The sequence below is a fragment of the Schistocerca americana genome, chromosome 1, assembly GCF_021461395.2.
Source record: "Schistocerca americana isolate TAMUIC-IGC-003095 chromosome 1, iqSchAmer2.1, whole genome shotgun sequence".
Taxonomy (NCBI): Eukaryota; Metazoa; Arthropoda; class Insecta; order Orthoptera; family Acrididae; genus Schistocerca; species Schistocerca americana.
The window spans coordinates 216,643,237-216,649,437 of record NC_060119.1 but is presented as its reverse complement, the minus strand read 5'-3'; the positions used below and the strand labels follow the sequence as shown (position 1 = coordinate 216,649,437).

At 42.4% G+C, this 6,201-nt stretch overlaps 1 pseudogene; it reads right to left on the bottom strand.

Annotated features, from left to right (window-relative positions):
- Positions 1-5,126: 5,126 nt before the first annotated feature.
- LOC124556653 lies at positions 5,127-5,244 on the bottom strand (annotated as a pseudogene).
- Positions 5,245-6,201: the final 957 nt, after the last annotated feature.

Below are 6,201 nucleotides of genomic sequence, written 5' to 3'. Positions count from 1 at the left end.
TTCGTTACAGCCATGCGGGTAAGATGCCTTTCATCTCGACTGCTAGTGATACGACGCCGTTGGGATCCAGCACGGCGTTCCGTATTACCCCCCTGAACCCACCGATTCCATATTCTTCTAACAGTCATAGGATCTCGACGAACGCGAGCAGCAATGTCGCGATACGATAAACCGCAATCGCGATATGCTACAATTCCACCTTTATCAAAGTCGGGAACGTCATGGTACACATTGCTCCTCCTTACACGAGGCATCACAACAACGTTCCACCAGGCAACGCCGGTCAACTGCTGTTTGTGTATGAGACATCGGTTGGAAATTTTCCTCATGTCAGCACGTTGTAGATGTGTGAATGCTCTGAAAAGCTAATCATATGCATAACACAGCATCTTCTTCCTCTCGGCTAAATTTCGCGTCTGTAACATGTCATCTTCGTCGTGTAGCAATGTTAATGGCCAGTAGGGTATATACTGCACAGTAGCACACAATTTTCTTTACGGTGACTGGCTGAAGCAATCGAGCCCCTCATGATGGCACGAACTCTGCTTTCCTTGTTGGCAGAGTTTGTCTCGTAGCAGCACCAGCAGTGGACCATCTTATATCGGTGGCGGCTCTCGTCAATTGTTGTACAACAGTATTTTAAATAGAATATCGAGGCGACTGACGAACTACATTACAAGAAGCCAAATCCGGATCGTACGGCAGGTGATGAACCATGCCATGAAGAAGGAACTGCATGGCAGTGACATTACGTGGGGTTGCACGAAATCAGGCAAAATTTTATCGGCAGGCACCCATACTTGGCAGGAGGCACTATTTTCTAGGCATCTTTCCACTTACCCTGCGCTCATGAAATGTTCAAATGTGTGTGAAATCTTATGAGACTTAACTGCTAAGGTCATCAGTCCCTAAGCTTACACACTATTTAACTCAAATTATCCTAAGGACAAACACACACACCCGTGCCCGAGGGAGAACTCGAACCTCCGCCGGAACCAGCCGCACAGTCCATGGTTGCATCGCCCCAGACAGCTCGGCTAATTCCGCGCGGCCGTGCGCTCATAACTGAGCAGAATGACGTGACACCATCTACGGGCATACTAGAGACACTGCCCAACACATCTGCGCAAAGCTTCATCGGATTTTCACTACGGTTTCCATTTCGCGACCGCGACCGCAGTTTCCGAACAGCACTCGTACTTAGCAATAAATTTCTTTAGTCCAGGAAAGACATTTAGGCTCACCCTGGACATCACGACATCTCATGAAAGCACATCGAGAAAAATACGAAATTAAGAAAAATAGTTAATTTAATTTCCATAACACTTCGCGTGTGAACTGCGTTGTTACTACCAGGAAGGCACTATTCGTCTGGTTTTTCCGGTGGACAATGGTTCATTGTGGCTAAAACTGGATCACAGCTCTTTTTTCATGTTATCTGTATTATAGACCCTGTCGTAAACAAATGCTCCGATTGAAACAGTGATAAGTAACTAACATGTGAAGAAAACTTCTTGCACCAACTTCATGAAAGGGAAATATTTACTCTTACCATTTCGTAACCATGGAATTAAGCTGTCGTAAATTTTCATATGACACAACTCTACAAAGGAAAATATTGAACAAGAGTCTTACTTTCAATACCTAGGTTCCTCCATAACGGCTACCACTGATCATGGAACTTAATAAATACGTGTCTTTCATTCGCGGTTTCTTATTCTTAACCACTTCAAGTGCAGATTTTTACACATCTAATTTTGGTTGATGTGGTTAGATTCACACTCATATACTATACAGTATCTTGTCCTGTTTCTATTCCTTCGCGTCACAACATTCCATCAGTCCATCTTTAACAAGAGCGCTTGTTGCCATTGAATTTTAGTGTTGCATAAGTAACTTAAATGCTACGAAAGTGTGAATTTGCTACTTATTAAATAATGTCCACATTAAACACTGTGATTTTTACAAGTGGTCAAAAATGAATTTTACTGACAAAACATGTTCATGCTATCGATGAATGCTTTGTGAGGAACATGCATTTTCCTGATATTGTCACTCATATGATACAAAAATGAAAAAGGCACTATACTGAACATAGCATGAAACTAATCACAACATTAATACAAAATTAACATGATTACACCTTGAAAAAAAAAACTACATTTCATTTGTTTCAGCAAAAAACAGGATTATGTAAGAGAATTATTGTTGAAATTAATTTTGCGGATAATGACGATTTAACAGCAAAAAACGGTGCAGATCTGAGTGAACATGCTTTTGGATGTACTGCTTGTATATTTTTAATTTGTGAAATAGATAAACGTGTTTTTAGTTATTCATTTGCAATGGTCCCTCAAATTAAAGACTGTTGAAAAAAAAACAAGAAAGAAATAATAATTAATTTTTAATATTCTGCACTTGGCTTCCACAGTCGCTGGGAATAGGTTAAAGGCTGAATTCATTGTTTCACCAGAGGAAAACCAGCAGAGTCCTCTAACTGGGGAGGTATCACGAATGGTGTCCCACAGGATTCAGTCTTGGGTCCCTTATTGTTCTTAATATATATTAATGACTTGCCAACCTATATTCATAAGATGCAACGCTAGTTCTTTTTGCTGATGATACAAGTATAGTAATCACACCCAAGAAATAAGAATCAGCTGAGGAAATTGCAAATAATATCTTCCAGGAAATTATTAAGTGGTTCTCTGCAAATGGACTCACTAAATTTCGAGAAACCACAGTTTATACAATTCCGTACAGAACATGGCATAACGCCATTGATAAATATAAACTATGAACACAAGTCTGTTGCTAAGGCAGAATACTCAAACTTTCTGGGTGTGTGCATTGATCAGAAATTGAATTGGAAGAAACACATGGATGATATTGTGAAACGGTTAGGTTCAGCTACTTATGCTATTAGGGTTATTGCAAATTTTACTGATCAACGTATCAGTAAATTAGCCTACTATGCCTATTTTCATTCACTGCTTAGTATGGCATCATATTTTGAGGCAATTCGTCATTAAGAGCGAAAGTATTCATTGCACAAAAGCGTGTAATCAGAATAATAGCTGGAGCCCACCCAAGATCACCTTGCAGACATTTATTTAAGGAACTCGGGATATTCACAGTACCTTCGCAATACATATATTCACTTATGAAATTTGTCATTAATAACCCATCCCAGTACAAAAATAACACCGAAGTGCATTGCTACAACACTAGAAGAAAGGATGATATTCACTATTCTGGATTAAATCTCACTTTGGCACAGAAAGGGGTGAATTAGGCTGCCACAAAAATCTTTGGTCATTTGCCAAATAGTATTAAAAGTCTAATAGATAGCCAACCAACATTTAAAAGCAAATTAAAATATTTCTGAATGTCAACTCCTTCTACTCAATAGATGAATTCTTAGATATGAATTAATTAATTAATTATTTTGTGTAAAGAAAACTTATGTTAAGGTGACACGTTCCCCATAATTACGAAATGTCGTATTCATGAACTATGGAACAAGGATTAATGTATGTGTGTATGTTTTACTGTTGTCCTACAGTCAAGTGGTATGTTTGGATGCTCTTGCAAAGGCGTATCAGTGCAATCTACGCATTCATTTTGGCTAGGAATACATCCAGTCCATGAGCACTGTGGGGACCGTTGTTAACGCTCTGTATAATATACCAAATAGTGGTAACCGTAATGAACAAATTTTCATAGGGAAGTAGTGCTTTGCCTCTAGTGATCTAGTCTCATCAATGTTTCTGGTCATACAACTAATATTATGCACGCAGAAACCAAAGTGCTGTTTCCAAGCAAAAAATGTTTGTTCTACAAATCAGTGGTGCTGTACATACTAAATGCTGGAGTTTTTCTGGTGTTACTCAGTGTTTCTAGTGAGCAGTAGTTAATTATGTGGCTGACAGGAGATGGAAATTGAAGATGCCAGGTGGATTTAGAACCGGTGGCACCTATGTTGCTGTAATAAGAAAATAAATTAGTTTTCCGACACAACGCGCAATGTAAATAACACGCAGTGCGATGCATTAAAGCGTTTCCCATCTTTCTGTTACATAGAAGCAACGTACAGTTTCCTCCATCGACTCGAAGTGCGGGGATTGGAGATTTTCTCTGCCCACGGACTGGGTGTTTGTGTTTTCTTTATCATTTCATCATCATCATCATCATCATCATTCGTGACAGTGAATAAATTGGACTGTGTAAAAATTGGAACTTTGTACGGGCGCTGATGACAGCGCACTTGAGCGCCCCACAAACCAAACGTCATCATCATCATCATCATCGAAGTGCGGAATTGACCACAAGAAGCCACGAGAGGCGCGAAGTATTGTGGTATCATTACAGAAGCAATAGCAGCACAGTGGATCGGTCAGGAGCGCTCGTTGTGGCTTCGAACGTGGACTACCCATTGGATGTCACTTTACTAACAAATCTATGAGAGATATTTCAACACCTTTTAAGCTGCCCAGGTTAACTGCTGGTCACGTGACTGTGAACTGGAAACGAGAAGGAACAACGAACGGCTAAACCAAAACAGGACAGACCTCATATAGTGACAGAGAGAACCGCCTATCATTACGGAGGGTGGGTGTGCAAAATCGTATGCAGACAGCAGAAGGAATCACCCTTGAGTTCAAATTGCTACCAGTAGTCCAGCTAACACGATGACTGCGTTAAATATAGTAAGGACCAACGGTCGAGCAGATCCCCGTAAGCCACACATTTCTCCGGTAAGCCATCAATGACTCTTTGAAATTAGGAGTGGCGCCGCTGAACAATGGAAGAATGGAAACGAGGTATTCTAAGTGACAAACCAAGCGTGGCAATCCGGTGGGTGGGTTTGGGCTTGGAATATGTATGGAGAACATTAGCTGCCATTATGTGTAATAAGCACTCAAGCACTCCGTCTTCAGGCCACGAGTGGCCTGTCGGGACCATCCGACCGCCGTGTCATCCTGAGGGGAGGATGCGGATAGGAGGGGCGTGGGGTCAGCACACCGCTCTCCCGGCCGTTATGATGGTATTCTTGACCGAAGCCGCTACTATTCGGTCGTGCAGCTCCTCGGTTGGCATCACGAGGCTGAGTGCACCCCGAAAAACGGCAACAGCGCATGGCGGCCTGGATGGTCACCGATCCAAGTGCCGACCACGCCCGACAGCGCTTAACTTCGGTGATCTCACGGGAACCGGTGCATCCACTGCGGCAAGGCCGTTGCCATTATGTGTAATGCCATCAACGAATTACATATAAGGTAAGGGGTGTATATTTCGAGGTTAGTGTGTGATCCCCTTATTGCGCTTTAAAAAAGGCTAAGTACGTAAGGGCATGAATACGTTTCACAGCATTGTGTACTTCGAACAGTGGTGGAACAGTTTGAAGACAATGAAGCAACTTGTCATGAAGAACCATCAGTGAGGCACTGGTTTGTGGACAATACCACTCCTGGCACGGATTGGTCTGGCTGCAGCCCCTACATGAACCGAAAGGCAGGACTTTTCAATGAGTTAGAACGTGGGGTCGGTTCCAGATCCAAACGTGCAACATCACCACCTTCCTGGTTTCACCTCTTGAGCTAGACTCGGCTGCCATTCCTCCAGAGACACTTAGACAAACCACTGAAAGTGTCACCAGGGTTCTAAGCGTGATAAAGGCGAATGGTGGAGACACCCCACATTAATGTTCACTAATAGCTATCCGCGTTCTTTCGATCAGTCAGTGTTGTTAATAGAAAGAAACCCTTCGCATGACAGAAAGTCAATATCCCTCAGAATCTATATTTTGGTACTGCATTTTAATGGCTCTGAGCACTATGGGACTTAACATCTTAGGTCATCAGTCCCCTAGAACTTAGAACTAGTTAAACCTAACTAACCTAAGGACGTCACACACATCCATGCCCGAGGCAGGATTCGAACCTGCGACCGTAGCAGTCGCCCGGTTCCGGACTGCGCGCCTAGAAGCGCGAGACCACCGCGGCCGGCGTACTGCATTTTACTGTCTGCTATTAATCAGTTTAGACCACATGGCCATTTTCAAGCTATACTAGAGGACGTATAAAAGAAGCTTTTGCATAGAAGACTATAGTCGCAAGGACGTTTAAAGATTAAACATGCACTAAACCTCTGAGGGTGGCATGAACTATAGTAACACGCAATCAGATGATGACAAGCCAC